At 40.1% G+C, this 18,421-nt stretch overlaps 1 protein-coding gene across 1 annotated transcript in view; it reads left to right on the top strand.

Annotated features, from left to right (window-relative positions):
• FAM227B (family with sequence similarity 227 member B) overlaps nucleotides 1-18,421 on the top strand; it is a 529,618-nt gene that overhangs the window by 482,653 nt on the left and 28,544 nt on the right. The gene's annotated exons all lie outside the window — the stretch shown is intronic.

Here is an 18,421-nt window from a genome sequence, read left to right on the forward strand (position 1 = left end):
TAAAAGAATGGATTTTTAACATAAAAGAGAACAACGGGGAGAATTTATCAGACTATGCAATCCAGAATTCTGTCTACAAAAAATAAATAAATAACAAAATAGGTTGCAAAAATTCTTACACTCAGGCCTCTTTCACACATGCGTCATGGATTTGGGCCGGATAAGATGCAGGTGCGTCGCGGGAAAATGCGCATTTTAATGCGTTTTGCACTTGCGTGAGAAAAATCGTCGTGTTTGATACCCAAACCCGAACTTCTTCACAGGAGTTCGGGTTTGGGTTAGGTGTTGTGTAGCTTTTATTATTTTCCCTTATAACATGGTTATAAGGGAAAATAATAGCATTCTTAATACAGAATGCTTAGTAAAATGGGGCTGGAGGGGTTAAAAAATAATAATAATAATTTAACTCGCCTCAATCCACTTCTTTCTTCTTCTTTGCTGTGCAGGAGGAAAAGGACCTGTGCTGATGTTACTGCGCTCATCACATGGTCCATCACCATGGTGATGCTTGCGATTTTCACGCAGCCCCATTCACTTCTATGGGGCCTGCGTTGCGTGAAAAACGCATAAAATGTGATGCGTGAAAATCACTGCTCATGTGCACAGCCCCATAGAAATGAATACGTTCGGATTCAGTGCGGGTGCAATGCGTTCACCTCACGCATTGTACCCGCGCGGAAATCTCGTCCGTGTGAAAGAGGCCTTACTGTAGTAAAGGGGTTGGTCTAGAGAGTGGAGTAACATCTTAAGACAGAAATGTTAGATTTAAAGATGAACCAAATTTATCAGGCCTTGTGCAACATTTGATAAACTTGGTGCAAATTATGGCAACGTAAAGGCTATGGACACCTTTGTGCACTAAAAATCAATAAACCCATATCTTACCGTAATGCAGCACATAATAAAATTGAACTTGTTTGTTTACTAGTATCATCTTTGCTTCACATGCCCTCAGAAATGCTCTTCTATGAGTTTTGCTCACTGCTGTCATCTCCTGTGAGAATCTGTGGGCGTTCCTGTGGATTTCACATTCACCAGAACAAGCTCTGCTGCCCCGCCCCCACATCCTGTTACATAGCACTTACATATAGGCTGCTGGAACTTGCAAGTAACTTGGTAGTAAGATTTCATTCCAATCCACAACATGCTGAGTCTTACATTATGTTACAACCTGTAATCAGCAGATCTATCTCTCACTTTCCATTCTGTAAAAAGTCCATTATTTGTAGACACAATAGATATTTCTGCTGATAACGTTAGTGCAGCGGTCTACAATCAGAACCATGGTGTTATAAGCAGGATATAGATCTCATTACTGACGACAGCTCTCACTACCTGCACTCTCTCCTGAATTACAGTATTTGTGTGCAGTCTGTACAGTGAGCGGTCACTTTTCCCACACAGATTAGTACTATGTGACGACACACAATGCTATGTACACATAAGTACACAGGGGGAAAGATTTATCAAAACTGGTGTAAAATAGAACTGGCTTAGTTGCCCATAGCAACCAGTCAGATTCCTCGTTTCATTTTCCAATGAAGCTTTGAAAACTGAAAGGTGGAATCTGATTGGTTGCTATGGGCAACTAAGCCAGTTCTATTTTACACCAGTTTGATAAATTATATAATATATATGTGTGTATATATATATATATATATATATATATATAATATATGAAATCCGGCAGCACTCACTTTAGAAGTTTCATCAGGTGCAAGCGTCTCGCCTTTGACCATAGGCTTGTATATTCAAGGAAAAATCAACGCAGGACTCTTCTTGTAAAAAAACGCAGTGTCTTTATTCACACATGTGACACAAAAATAGGCAACGTTTCAATCCCCTTCCGGGATCCTTCTCAAGCCAAGGCAAGAAGAGTGCTGCGTTGATTTTTCCTTGATTATATATATATATAATATATATACAGTACAGACCAAAAGTTTGGACACACCTTCTCATTCAAAGAGTTTTCTTTATTTTCATGACCATGAAAATTGTAGATTCACACTGAAGGCATCAAAACTATGAATTAACACATGTGGAATTATATACGTAACAAAAAGTGTGAAACAACTGAAAATATGTCATATTCTAGGTTCTTCAAAGTAGCCACCTTTTGCTTTGATTACTGCTTTGCACACTCTTGGCATTCTCTTGATGAGCTTCAAGAGGTAGTCACCTGAAATGCTCTTCCAACAGTCTTGAAGGAGATCCCAGAGATGCTTAGCACTTGTTGGCTCTTTTGCCTTCACTCTGAGGTCCAGCTCACCCCAAACCATCTCGATTGGGTCCGGTGACTGTGGATGCCAGGTCATCCTGCGCAGCACCCCTTCACTCTCCTTCATGGTCAAATAGCCCTTACACAGCCTGGAGGTGTGTTTGGGGTCATTGTCCTGTTGAAAAATAAATGATGGTCCAACTAAACGCAAACCGGATGGAATAGCATGCCGCTGCAAGATGCTGTGGTAGCCATGCTGGTTCAGTATGCCTTCAATTTTGAATAAATCCCCAACAGTGTCAACAGCAAAGCACCCCCACAGCATCACACCTCTTCCTCCATGCTTCACGGTGGGAACCAGGCATGTAGAGTCCATCCGTTCACCTTTTCTGCATCGCACAAAGACACGGTGGTTGGAACCAAGATCTCAAATTTGGACTCATCAGACCAAAGCACAGATTTCTACTGGTCTAATGTCCATTCCTTGTGTTCTTTAGCCCAAACAAGTCTCTTATGCTTGTTGACTGTCCTTAGCAGTGCTTTCCTAGCAGATATACTACCATGAAGGCCTGATTCACACAGTCTCCTCTTAACAGTTGTTCTAGAAATGTGTCTGCTGCTAGAACTCTGTGTGGCATTGACCTGGTCTCTAATCTGAGCTGCTGTTAACCTGCGATTTCTGAGGCTGGTGACTCGGATGAACTTATCCTCCGCAGCAGAGGTGACTCTTGGTCTACCTTTCCTGAGGCGGTCCGCATGTGAGCCAGTTTCTTTGTAGCGCTTGATGGTTTTTGTGACTGCACTTGGGGACACTTTCAAAGTTTTCCCAATTTTTCGAACTGACTGACCTTCATTTCTTAAAGTAATGATGGCCACTCGTTTTTCTTTACTTAGCTGCTTTTTTCTTGCCATAATACAAATTCTAACAGTCTATTCAGTAGGACTATCAGCTGTATATCCACCTGACTTCTCCACAACGCAACTGATGGTCCCAACCCCATTTATAAGGCAAGAAATCCCACTTATTAAACCTGACAGGGCACACCTGTGAAGTGAAAACCATTTGAGGTGACTACCTCTTGAAGCTCATCAAGAGAATGCCAAGAGTGTGCAAAGCAGTAATCAAAGCAAAAGGTGTCTACTTTGAAGAACCTAGAATATGACATATTTTCAGTTGTTTCACATTTTTTGTTACGTATATAATTCTACATACGTTAATTCATAGTTTTGATGCCTTCAGTGTGAATCTACAATTTTCATAGTCTTGAAAATAAAGAAAACTCTTTGAATGAGAAGGTGTGTCCAAACTTTTGGTCTGTACTGTATATATATATTTTTATATATATATATATATATATATATATATATATATAGTGAAGAAAACCGGACAGCACTCCAGGTAAAAAAGCAAATGGTGTTTTATTCACCCATGTAGAAGGCAATGTTTCAGCTCATACAAGGAGCCTTTCTTATCGCTTGAGAAAGGCTCTTTGTATGAGCTGAAACGTTGCCTTCTACATGGGTGAATAAAACACAATTAGTTTTTTATCTGGAGTGCTGTCCGGTTTTCTTCACTATTATTACGGGGTAAGCAGCTATACCTCTGGACCTGCCATCATCATTTTTATATATATATATATATATATATATATATATATATATATGAGTAAAGTTGAATGTATAATTTGTGTGTGTTGCAATATTACTTTGGTGTAATTTAACAAAATATTCAATCCTAAATCCACCACTTCCCACAGTGAATTTGAAATATATGTCTATAACTCTGGTTTTAGCTCAGATTTTCAGCTCATTATCAAAGTGAGTAGTCATGATGTACCTAGCACTTTACATCATTTGCTGCTAAAAATTGCGTCCATGACTTGACATACTAGATATGCCATTGGTAATTAAAGCATGTACCCACCTTCAAACATAGTTTTTACATTACAAAATAGAAAAAATGTAATGAGTTTTAAGAAAACAGGAGTAGGGATATGGGCTGATAGCTGGACAAAGAGGATAGGTTGAGGGATGACATCTTAAGGGTTCATAAACACAAGTGATATTAAACTTGCACAAGTTTATTCAGGTAAACTCCCATTTTTCACTCAATTGTGCTGCAGTATCTTCTGCAGTTCCGTTAAAGGGGTTCTCTGAGAATGAAGAAAATGAACATACTTAAATACTACCTTATTATTAATATATTCCAAAATACCTTTTATTATTTATAATGGCTCATTTTGTTTAGGGAGCAATCATCAGGGGAAATAAAATGGCCGCCGTCATATTAGTACACAAACCTGTCCTAACCTCTCCTCACACAGGAGTTACTTCAGAAGACTGAATAAAGAGCTGCCTTATTCTCCTCTCTGCTCTACCTGTCAGGGATTAGGATCCAGAATACAGCTGATAAGATGTTCAGCTGATGATTGCTCCCAAGATAAAACAAGCCATTCTAACTACAGTTGCAAGAAAAAGTATGTGAACCCTTCGGAATGATATGGATTTCTGCACAAATTGGTAATAAAATGTGATCTGATCTTCATCTAAGTCAAAACAGTAGACAATCACAGTCTGCTTAACCTAATAACACACAAAGAATTAAATGTTACCATGTTTTTATTGAACACACCATGTAAACATTCAGAGTGCAGGTGGAAAAAAGGTGGAAAAAGTATGTGAAACCCTAGACTAATGCCATCTCCAAGAGCTAATTGGAGTGAGGTTTCAGCCAACTGGAGTCCAATCAATGAGATGCGATTGGAGGTGTTGGTTACAGCTGCCCTGCCCTATAAAAAACACACACCAGTTCTGGGTTTGCTGTTCACAAGAAGCATTGCCTGATGTGAATGATGCCTCGCACAAAAGAGCTTTCAGAAGACCTACGATTAAGAATTGTTGACTTCCATAAAGCTGGAAAGGGTTATAAAAGTATCTCCAAAAACCTTGCTGTTCATCAGTCCACGGTAAGACAAATTGTCTATAAATGGAGATAGTTCAGTACTGCTGCTACTCTCCCTAGGAGTGGCCGTCCTGTAAATATTACTGCAAGAGCACAGTGCAGACTGCTCAATGAGGTGAAGAAGAAAGAATCCTAGAGTGTCAGCTAAAGACTTACAAAAGTCTCTGGCATATGCTGACATCCCTGTTAGTGAAGCTACGATATGTAAAACACTAAACAAGAATGGATTTCATGGGAGGATACCACAGAGGAAGTCACAAGGTTTCATGTGTTTTTAATCATCGCTGCGTCTATATTTACTGTAGGTAAGTGGCGTTTCTATGTTGCTGCCCCCACTTTTTTGAGAAGGTGGCATCGTGATGGCGGGGAAAGGCCAGCCGGCCTGTGATATTTCTCATTTATGCCAGTTTTCTGATGTAAAAAAAGACTGAAATGTGTGCCAGCTCGAAGCTGATTTGATATCACAGACCAGCGTAAAATGATAAAAATCACCACACTACACTACACCCCCCCTGTCACTTATTAACCCCTTATTAACCCCGGATCACCCCATATAGACTCCCTGATCACCCCCCTGTCATTGATCACCCCCCTGTAAGGCTCCATTCAGACGTCCGTATGTATTTTGCGGATCCGCAAAACACGGACACCAGCACTGTGCTTTCCACATTTTGCGGATCCGCACATTGCCAGAACTATATAGAAAATGCCTTTTCTTGTCCGCAATTGCGGACAAGAATAGGACATGTTCTATAGGCTCTACAAAAAACGCAGTGTTCGCCCGATCAGGCCTGATCTTGTGCACACACTTGCGTACAGTCCACCCCACCGCAGTGACAGAATTATTTTTTTCGGATCACTGCAAAAACGCAGTAAAATCGCTGCAGCGCTATAAAGATCACTTTTGAGGTGCATGGCGAGTTCACACAAGATGTATTTATTTATTTTTGGCACAAGTTAGCGGAAATAGTTTTTTTTTTTTTTTTTCTTAAAAAGTCTCATATTCCACTAACTTGTGACAAAAAATGTAATCTTACATGAACTCACCATACCCCTCATGGAATCCAAATGCATAAAAATGCCCTGTGAAATCCTAAATGTACTCATTGGAATTTGGGCCCCTTTGCGCATCTTGGCTGCAAAAAAGTGTCACACATGTGGTATCGCCGTACTCAGGAGAAGTAGAGCAATGTGTTTTGGGGTGTATTTTTACATATCCCCATGCTGGGTGAGAGAAATATCTCTGTAAAATTAGAACTTTGTATAAAAAAATGGGAAAAGTTGTCTTTTACAGAGATATTTATCTCATCCAGCATGGGTATATGTAAAAATACACCCCAAAACACATTGCCCTACTTCTTCTGAGTACGGCGATACCACATGTGTGACACTTTTTTGCAGCCTAGGTGCGCAAAGGGGCCCAAATTCCAATGAGTACCTTTTAGGAGGGCATTTTTAGACATTTGGATTCCAGACTTCTTCTCATGCTTTAGGGCCCCTAAAATGCCAGGGCAGTATAAATACCCCACATGTGACCCCATTTTGGAAATAAGACACCCCAAGGTATTCCGTGAGGGGCATGGCGAGTTCATGTAAAATTTTATTTTTTGGCACAAGTTAGTGGAATATGAGACTTTGTAAGAAAAAATAAATATTCCATTTCCGCTAACTTGTGACAAAAAATAAAAACTTCCATGAACTCCTGAAAGGTACTCATTGGAATTTGGGCCCCTTTGCGCACCTAGGCTGCAAAAAAGTGTCACACATGTGGCATCGCTGTACTCAGGAGAAGTAGGGCAATGTGGTTTGGGGTGTATAAAAAAATGTAAAAAGTTATCATTTACAGAGATATTTCTCACACACAGTATGGGTATATGTCAAACCCCAAAACACATTGCCTTACTTCTTCTGAGTACGGCAATACCACATGTGTGACACTTTTTTGCAGCCTAGGTGCGCAAAGGAGCCCAAATTCCAATGAGTAGCTTTACGATTTCACAGGGCATTTTTTACGCATTTCGATTCCAAACTACTCCTCACTCTTTAGGTCCCCTAAAATGCAAGGGCAGTATAAATACCCCACAAGTGACCCCATTTTGGAAAGAAGACACACCAAGGTATTCTGTGAGGGGTATGGTGAGTTCATGTAAAATTTTATTTTTTGTCACAAGTTAGTGGAATATGAGACTTTGTAAGAAAAAATAAATATTCCATTTCCGCTAACTTGTGACAAAAAATAAAAACTTCCATGAACTCACTATGCCCATCAGCAAATACCTTAGGGTGTCTACTTTCCGAAATGGGGTCATTTGTGGGGTGTTTCTACTGTCTGGGCATTGTAGAACCTCAGGAAACATGACAGGTGCTCAGAAAGTCAAAGTGCGTAAATTCATTTTTTTGCACCATAGTTTGTAAACGCTATAACTTTTACCCAAACCAATAAATATACACTTATTGCATTTTTGTTATCAAAGACATGTAGAACAATACATTTAGAGAAAAATGTATATAGAAATGTAGCTTTATTTGAAAAATTTTACAACAGAAAGTGAAAAGTCATTTTTTGGCAAAAATTTCGGTCAATTTTGATTAATATCAAAAAATATTAAAATGTCAGCAGCAATGAAATACCACCAAATGAAAGCTCTATTAGTGAGAAGAAAAGGAGGTAAAATTCATTCAACCGTGAAAGTAGTGTAGTGCAGAATTGTAAAAAGTGGTCTGGTCATTAAGGGGGGCTAGGGGGGCTGAGGTGGTTAATACAGTATATTATGGGCCCTACTGTCAGTAACTCACAAGATTATCAAGTCTCCTGTTCTGGTAAGATAAGGTTAACGTCATAGTTAGGGTCGGACTGACCATTTGGCAATTCTTGTTAATCACATCTGGCAATTCTGGCAAATGCCAGATGGGCTGGTGCCGAAGTGGGATGCCCCAGACATTGCTAGGCCGAAACATACGGGCTTGAGCTCTGAAAGTAGTGGCCACCACAGATGCAACTGTATTGCTGTCCTCAGAATGGTGATACAGTTGAATAGTGTGGCGAGGAATCCTCTGACATTCACTTTCACAGGCCACAAACACTTTTCATATTCACCACAAAGCAAGTTAGACCTGTCTGTTTTATAATTGACAGAGCTGAATTTCATTCCCAGTCCGCCCTGGCAGAAGGTGTGCAATATTTATTCTAAGCAGAGTTCCTTTAAGACTGGATCAAAATAGAAGCTCAACATTGACGGATGTCTCAAATTGAAGCAGCAGTCCCTGTGTTATGTATGGGATTTCTGGCCAGTAGCTAAAATGACATATTTTGCACATCTGTAAACAGTTTATCTGATCACATTGCCTGAGTCAGATCCTCCGTAATATTTATTTTATGGCATAACTAGTGGCTTGTCCAAGATTGGTGTTACTGTGGCCTTGGTTAACAAGCTTTGTTTATAGTCTAAATCTCATTTAAAAAAAGTACTGAACCATTCCTAAATGAAGTCATAATGTCACAGCATGACACAGCTGTTTTTGGTTGCTTGCAACACAGGGATACTCAATGCACAGACAACCCAAGCAACATACTTTGCTGGAAAATGCTATGGATGTGCGACACGGCTTTAGGAAGGTCCCATTGAAACATAATTTGGGAAGTTACATTACAAAACTTATAACTTCAAAATGAAATGCAGCTGCTGGAGTCAGCTTTCGTTAACCTGTTTTCTGTGACTGCTGAAAAATGGTCACAAAAGTCATGGGGGGTCTCACATTTTTCCATCTAACAAAAACAAATCAATGTAATTAGGTCCTACAAGAAAATTCCCATGAGGGTTGTGAACTGTAGGCCTCTGGCTTCTGTGTGAGAAAGAGGACTTCCAGACAGATACAGCTAACTTGCAGCAATTTTTAAAATGTGTTATTTGTGACATACTACTGATGAGCAGGATAGCCATGGCAAAATTCTCATTAATCCACACCACTTCACAGTAAGCCATGTCCCTTGACAAGTGAGGACTAAAAGTTTTTTAAGCACATAATAAATGTAGTGCAAAGCATGTTTTTTTTCCCAGTGAAACCAGAATTGTAAAGCATTCAGCTTAGTAAATCTCCACTGCTGTGTTTATATTTTATGTACATGTCATAATTGGGGAACATGGTAACTGCAGAAAAGTATACACCGTTGAGTCACATTATTATGACCACTTCCTACTTGACGTTGGCAGTGCATAGATAACAAGCCATGAGCTGGCTTGGTTAGTATGTATGGTGTGCGATAGTTTGTCTGCATATATATGCCTTGTTGCTGTCATGGGTAAAAGGGGTGATTTATAAGAGTTCCAAAAAGGGATGACTATTGCCTTTTGGGCCAAGGGTGGCAGTATTTCTGAAACTGCTGCAATTTGTGAACTGTTAAACCAGGGGCCTACCAGATGTGTGTCTAAAACAACAGTTCAGAAACTCTACTGTGTATGGGTCTGCAAAGCAGATGGACTGGAATTGGACCTCCCCTGTTTGGCAAGGGGTTGCCTTCTCCAATGAGTTACGTTTCCTGCTTCAAGAAACAGATGGACGTTGATGTGTCATGCGAGAAACATCAAAGAACAAATACCCTGCAACCATTGCTGAAGGAACAGAAGCTGGTGGTGGTAACATTCAATTCTGGGAAATGTTTTTGTGGTATTCTCTGGGCCCTATCATCGATATAGAAGGCATTTCCAACATGATATAGGCATGAATCCATCCTTGCAGATCACGTACTCCCATACAAGTTGATTGTTTTTCCTGGAGTGGATGGAATCTTCCAGCAAGACAATGTGACGTGTCACATGGCTAGAAATGCCCGATACTGGTTAGAAGAGCATAACCAAGACTTCCAAATACTACCCTGGCCTACTAATTTCCCAGTCTTGAAACCAATTGAACAGCTGTGAGACCGCCTCAATTGTCGTGTTTGCTTTATGGATTTTCCCCCATGCACCTTCCAGCAGCTGTGGGATGCACTGCAGTCAGCATGGTTCCAGATACCTGTGACAACCTGCCAGAACATTATTAAGTCACTCCCAGCCCATCTAGCTGCTGTCCATGCTGCACATAGTGGTTACGTTGGATGTTAGCTGGTGGCCTTAATTAGAGATGAGCGAATCGAAGTTGAAGAAGTGGACTTCAATCCTTATTTCAGGAAAAATTCACCAGTTTTCTGATGTAAAATAAGACTGAAATGTGTGCCAGCTCCAAGCCGATGGGCATGGGATATCATAGACCAAAGAACTCTGGGAATGGGGGATCACCCACAATGCCATGCATGCAGCCAATCAGCAGCCAGCCAGCCCCTGTGATGTCACAGCACTATAAATAGCCTCAGCCATTTTGGATTCTGCCATTTTCCAGTGTGCTTAGTGCAGAGAGAGACGTCAGCAGGCGCTAGGGACAGTGGTAGGAAAGACTTCATTGTGCTGAAAAAATGATTTACAAGTTCAGGGAAAGATTAGTCTAGGTATAGGGTAAGGATAGGGAGGAATTATTCTGCTGCTTTTAGGTTTGCAATAGATAATACCTCTCTAATTCCAGCAAACCTTGCTTGTTATTCGGGTGCAAGTGCTGTGTGATACAGCCATTAACAGAGTGTATCACTAGGATATATTTGTACGTCTTATTAGCCCTTGTTTTGTGCAGTTATACTTTCTAAAGCCTTTTTTGGGGTGTATTAGTCGAACAAAAGTGCTTATTTGCTGTTGTGCGGTGAAGTGAAAAAACTACAGCCTTTTTGGGGGTGTATTAGTAGGAAAAAAAATATTATTTGCCGTTCAGCGGTGCAGTTATGTTCTGAAGCCTTTTTTGGGGTGTATTAGGGGGGGTAAAAAGGGCTAATTTGCCATTCAGCGGTACAGTTTTATGGTGTATAATTAAAAAAACAACAGACTGAAAGGGCACTCAAAATATCCAGACGTAGTATGGAGTAAAAGGATAACAAAAATGTATTAAGAGTAAAAAACGGTTCAGATCAGGACTGACTAGGATCAGAGAGGCATGATCCCATACATATAGATAACCTCATATTAGTAAAAACTCATATTACGTTAATGTGTGGCAGTGAATTTTTTTCTGTAACCTCCCTTCTTGCTTGTGGGCCAATGAGAAGGCTGCAATGTCTTTGTCTGAGCTTAGCAACATCCCTAGCAACCAATAGGAAAGTTGCCTACCCCTTACTATATAAGAGCCTCCCCAGCAACCCTTGTATGCAGTATTTTGCAGATCTGAATGAGACAGCAGTTTTATTGCTGTGCTCTGTTCTTTCCTGTGTCATTACATTAGATAGTTAATAGTTAGTTAGCGTATATATATTACACTTAGTTAGTGGGAGATAGTCAGTGTAGGTTAGATAGTGATATAGTGTAGCGGATAGGTTCTGCTGTCCATACATACATAGTGCTGTGATGTCACAAGTTCACAACAATATTTAGTGCACCAATCACTAATAAGTAGTTAGACCTGTTAAAATGTGAAGTTGCACGTATTGCACCAAAGTATTCGCATCATTGGTGCCGATTTCGCAATCGCGAATATATTGGAGCACTCTATCTGCATATAAAGCTGTTGTAATATTCTGCCATGCCAACCATTTTTTCCAGCCTCAGGAAACTTCTAGCAGCTTGAAAAATTTTGCTATAGTGACCCACGTCTGTATTCCGCGCGCATTATACAAATTTTACATTGCCGATTTTTCGCGATCAAGAAAATATTCTCGAATTCACGAATATATGACGAATATTCTACCAAATATTTGCAAAATATCGCAAATTAGAATATTACCCCTGCCGCTCATTACTAGTAGCAGAAGAACAGCAACAATTGAATGTTCATATAATCGCAACACTTGTTAAATATAGTAGCAGCGGGTTGTTAAATAAAGACCCCAGCATCAATCGGTCAGCAAATCATGATTTAGTCACATATAGACTGAGAATAGTAAAGTGGCCACTTAAGCTTTTTTTGTGATAGGTTTAGGGTCCATTCACACGTCCGTAAGTGTTTTATGCATTCGCCAGCACTATAATAGAAAATGCCTAATATTGTCTGCAATTGCAATTGTTTTTTTGCGGAAACGGAAGCACGGATGCGGAAGTGCGGATCCTCAAATGTGGATGCGGACAGCACATTAGGCCCCATTGAAAATGAATGGGTCTGTACCCGTTCCGCAAAATTGCGGAACGGATGCGGACCCATTTTGCGGACGTGTGAATGGACCCTAAAAGAGTATATTAAACTGGCGGCATAGTTTACATTACCCCTCCTTCTGACTGGGGTGCCCGTCTCAGCTCAGATATGTGAAGCGGTGCCTGGCTGGGGTGTTCGTCTCAGCTCAGGTATGTGAAGCGATGTAGGAGACGCCGGAGTCTCACGTGGTCTGTCACACGGCATCCCACGTGATCGGGACATTGGAACAGCCTGAATTCAAAGCGCAAGGCGTCTTTCCTATTCCCGGCAAATAGTAATGGCTTCTATAGCAGGATTAAACCTCTGGCTGTCGGGCGCTTGCCGCACTGTCACACTGCTTTTTCGGAACCTGACGCGTTTCAAAGTGTCACACTCCTTCCTCAGTGGATAGGCGTGATTTGGTAAATGTGACTATTTATAGGGAAGCCCACTTATTGGAGGGGCGGTAAATATCTAAAACTCTGTATTCTGAAAAAAAGTGGTCTGCATTCCTTTAGTGGATCATTTTGTTTCCCATATATATTTATGTAGTCAAACCACAACACATATATATTCCTAATTCATTTTCAACAAACTATGTACATGCAATATAATCAATACTGCCATGCTTTACCATTATTGCCTATATGCAGTCAGGTCCATAAATATTGGAACATCGACACAATTCTAACATTTTTGGCTCTGTACACCACTACAATGGATTTGAAATGAAATTAACAAGATGTGCTTTAACTGCAGACTGTCAGATTTAATTTGAGGGTATTTACATCCAAATTAGGTGAACGGTGTAGGAATTACAACAGTTTGCATATGTGCCTCCCACTTGTTAAGGGACCAAAAGTAATGGGACAGAATAATAATCATAAATCAAAGCTTCACTTTTTAATACTTGGTTGCAAATCCTTTGCAGTCAATTACAGCCTGAAGTCTGGAACGCATAGACATCACCAGACGCTGGGTTTCATCCCTGGTGATTATCTGCCAAGCCTCTACTGCAACTGTCTTCAGTTCCTGCTTGTTCTTGGGGCATTTTCCCTTCAGTTTTGTCTTCAGCAAGTGAAATGCATGCTCAATCGGATTCAGGTCAGGTGATTGACTTGGCCATTGCATAACATTGCACTTCTTTCCCTTAAAAAAATCTGGTTGCTTTTGCAGTATGTTTTGGGTCATTGTCCAAGCATTTGGCTGAATATAAGCAGATAATATTGCCCGAAACACTTCAGAATTCATCCTGCTGTTTTTGTCAACAGTCACATCGTCGATAAATACAAGAGAACCAGTACTATTGGCAGCCATACATGCCCACGCCATGACACTACCACCACCATGCTTCACTGATGAGGTGGTATGCTTGGGATCATGAGCAGTTCCTTTCCTTCTCCATACTCTTCTCTTCCCATCACTCTGGTACAAGTTGATCTTGGTCTCATCTGTCCATAGAATGTAATTCCAGAACTGTGAAGGCTTTTTTAGATGTCGTTTGGCAAACTCTAATCTGGCCTCCCTGTTTTTGAGGCTCACCAATGGTTTACATCTTGTGGTGAACCCTCTGTATTCACTCTGGTGAAGTCGTCTCTTGATTGTTGACTTTGACACACATACACCTACCTCCTGGAGGTTGTTGATCTGGCCAACTGTTGTGAAGGGTGTTTTCTTCACTAGGGAAAGAATTATTCGGTCATCCACCACAGTTGTTTTCCGTGGTCTTCCGGGTCTTGTGGTGTTGCTGAGCTCACCGGTGTGTTCCTTCTTTTCAAGAATGTTCCAAACTGTTGTTTTGGTCACGCCTAATGTTTTTGCTATCTCTCTGATGGGTTTGTTTAGTTTTTTTCAGCCTAATGATGGCTTGCTTCACTGATAGTGACAGCTCTTTGGATCTCATCTTGAGAGTTGACAGCAACATATTCCAAATACAAATATGGACTACATACAGTATCCAAACATTTCAAATCATCATAATCAGGATCCATCATAATTACAATACGTAGCACTTGAAAGAATAAAAAGATCTTGGAAAGGGGGCAACCATATATAAATATGTCAAGGGCAGAATCAAGAAAGATCTTTGAATTTGATTCATTACAACCAAGGGGTCTAAATGCAGAGATGGGAATATTTGGATTTTTGTAAGTGGGATGGTGGCCCACTGTATATCAGCACAGTGATCTCTTCTCCCTGGTAGTTTCAAATCAATAGGCCACAGCACTCTTTTAAAAAATGGCAAGGGTGAGTGCTCGTCCGAGTCGTGTTCTGTAGTTCCACCTCAAGAACTGTAGATATCACACAAATATTTAGACAGCACTCCGTGGAGATGATGATGGTAATAAGTGGTAATTTATTTCATATTATTTCAGCAGGAAAAAGTGGTACATCAGTTGTGTGCAATGTTTCAGGGCTAACATACGCCCTTTTTCAGGCACTAGTAGGACCAAAGCTTGTGTATAGCCGGCACTATCATAATCATCACGGAGTGCTCTTCTCCCTGGTAGGCGGACATCCCTAATTACCACTTTCAACTCCGACTCATCGTATTTTTGTCATTACTATATCATATTTTTCCACATTTTTTTATTATGATTATTTTTATGTTAAAAATATGTACTCATCTGACAATTTTATTATCAAATAGAGCTATTATTAGTGTTTGTTATATTTATAAACACTTGTGACACTACATAAAGGTTTTGAGCCCAATTCTATAAAAAACGCACTGAAAACACATTGAAAACGCATATGCATTTTTGTGTGTGATTCCTTTAAGAAAAGAACTACTTGCTACATATTGGATCTGTAAGTATTAAATAAAACTAGTTATGTTTTCTGACCCATATATGGGCAATAATGGTAAAGCATGGCAGTATTGATTATATTGCATGTACATAGTTTGTTGAAAATGCATTAGGAATATATATGTGTTGTGGTTTGACTACAGAAATATATATGGGAAACAAAATGATCCACTAAAGGAATCCAGACCACTTTTTTCAGAATACAGTTTATTGGATATTTACCTCCCCTCCAATAGGTGGGCTTCCCTATAAATAGTCACGTTTACCAAATCACTGCTAACCACAGAGGAAGGAGTGTGACACTCCGAAACACGTCTGGTTCCGAAAAAGCAGTGTGACAGTGCGGCAAGCGCCCGACAGCCAGAGGTTTAATCCTGCTATAGAAGCCATTACTATTTGCCTCGATCACGTGGGACGCCGTGTGACAGGCCACGTGAGACTCTGGCATCTCCTACATCGCTTCACATACCTGAGCTGAGACGAACACCCCAGCCAGACAGTGCTTCACATATCTGAGCTGAGACGGGCACCCCAGTCAGAAGGAGGGGTAATGTAAACCATGCCGCCAGTTTAACCACCTCCCGTCCGCCCATAGACTAAAAACGTCCGGGAGGTGGTTCTCTATCTCTGAATGGACGTTTCTGAACGTTCATTCAGAGACTGCAGCTGCAGATTGGGGTGCCCGCTGTCAGTGACAGCAGGGCAACCCTTAGAGAAGACAGGGACAGTGCCCAGGTGTCCCTTCCTTCTAGATCGCTGTATACACAGCGCTCGCCGAGCGCTTCCTGTTCAGCCCGGCGGTCATGTGACTGCTGGAGCCGGGTGAGTGCAGGAGCTGTGAGGTCTTCTACAGACCTCGATCAGCCCTGCACTGAGGCTGTACAGCGCAGTATAGGGCTGTACAGCCTCTCTGGGGGAGTATTTCTCCTGTAACTGGGGCTACTATGTCAGCCCCAGTTACAGGAGAAATCAACAGTGAAAAAAAAATGAAAAAAGTGAAGTTAAATGTCCCCCAGAGCTCTTGTAGGACCTTATGGGGGACGAAAAAAAAAAAAAAGGTTTCACATGTAAAAAAAAAAAAATCCCCAACCAATTTTTGTCACCTTACATCACAAAAAGTGCAACACCAAGTGATCAAAAAGGAGTTATGGTACCAATAAAACCGTCACCTCATTCCGCAAAAAATTAGCCCCTACATAAAAAAAATCGCTCAAAAATAAAAAAAAATAAAGCTCTCAGAACATAGAGACACTAAAACATAATTTTTTGGGGTTTACAAAATGCTATTATTGTGTTAAAGTACAATAAAAAAAAAAAAAGTATACATATTAGGTATCACCACGTCCATAACAACCAGCTCTATAAAAATATCACATGACCTAACCCCTCAGGTGAACACCGTAAAAAAATAAAAAATAAAAACTGTGTCAAAAAAAGCAATTTTTGTCACCTTACATCACAAAAAGTGCAACACCAAGTGATCAAAAAGGCCTATGTCCCACAAAATGGTACCAACAAAACCGTCACCTCATCCCGCAAAAAATAACCCCCTACATAAGAAAATCGCTCAAAAAAAAAAAAAAAAACTATAGCTCTCAGAACATGGACACATGTTTTTGTTTCAAAAATGCTATTATTTTTTGGTCACCTTGCCCAATAAAGTGTTATAATGAATAATCAAAAAATCATATGTACCCAAAAATCGTACCAATAAAACTGGCACCTTATCCCCTAGTTTCCCCCCTAGTTTCCAAAATGGGGTCAATTCTTGGGAGTTTCTTTTGTAAGTGTGCATCAGCGGGGCTACAAATGGGACATGGCAACTAAAAACCATGTGGTGCTCCTTTTCTTCTGCATCCTGCCGTGTGCCCATACAGCAGTTTATGACCACATGTGGGGTGTTTCTGTAAACCGCAGAATCTGTGTAATAAATATTGAGTTTTGTTTGGCTGTTAACCCTCGATGTGTTAAAGAAAAAATTGGATTAAAATGGAAAATCTGCCCAAAAAGTGAAATTTTAAAATTTGATCTCCATTTTCCTTTATTTCTTGTGGAACGCCTAAAGGGTTAACAAAGTTTGTAAAATCAGTATTTAGTAACTTGAGTGGTGTAGTTTCTACAATGGGGTCACTTATGGGGGTATCCACTATGTAAGCCCCTCAAAGTGACTTAAGACCTGAACTGGTCCTTAAAAAGTGTGTTTTGGCAATTTTCTTTTTAAGAATTGATTCTAAACTTCTTAGCCTTCTAACTTCCTAAATAAATAAAATGACATTTCCAAAATGATAATCCTGATAAGGATAATTGACATTAATTTTATGGTACACTAGGACATTGTTTACTAGGATACGTTATCAACTTTTTTCCACCAGACATCATAACCTGAGACTGAACTTTTCCTTTTTTAGACAGGTTCTCCTACAGATTTTTAGGACTTGTATCCCCCTTCTTTTCCCCACAGGTTTTTATATCGATCTACTGCTATTACAATTTGCTTTTTTTCATTGTTATTACACATATGTATTTTTATAATTGTATTTTTACAACTTTGATACAATTTTCGCCTGATGTTTTTACTACATCAGGCGTATTTAGCCACCCTTTAATAAATATATTCATACATACAACCCAAATGTTTTGAGTGCCATCCTTCTACTCTCTTGAACTTTATCCCTACCACAAGCGTTGGGTACGCTCTGTCTGGATTGAGCACCTTATTCCATCTTTTTGGTCATAGTGAGCCGCCTTATTCTTATGCTATTATATTTCCAAAATGATGCCATCATAAAGTAGACATATGGGGAATGTTAAGTAATAAATATTTTATGAGGTATCACTTTTTGTTTTAAAAGCAGAGAAATAGAAATTTTGAAAATTGCAAATTTTTCAAAATTTGGGGTAAATTTGGGGATTTTTTTTATAAATAAAGGTGAAATATATTGACTCAAATTTATGACTATCATGAAGTACAATGTGTCACGAGAAAACAATCTCTGAATGGCTTGGATAAGTAAAAGTGTTCGAAAGTTATTACCACATAAAGTAAGATATGTCAGGAAGGGGGCAAATGGCCCGGATGTTTTGATAACAGCGTCTAATATACCTGCTACCTGGTCCTCTGGTGGTCCCTTTTGCTTAGATCGACCACCAGAGGACACAGGCAGCTCTGTAAAGTAGCACCAAGCACCACACTACACTACACCCCCCCGTCACTTATTAACCCCTTATTAACCCTGATCACCCCATATA

The sequence above is a fragment of the Bufo gargarizans genome, chromosome 2 (assembly GCF_014858855.1).
Source record: "Bufo gargarizans isolate SCDJY-AF-19 chromosome 2, ASM1485885v1, whole genome shotgun sequence".
NCBI lineage: Eukaryota > Metazoa > Chordata > Amphibia > Anura > Bufonidae > Bufo > Bufo gargarizans.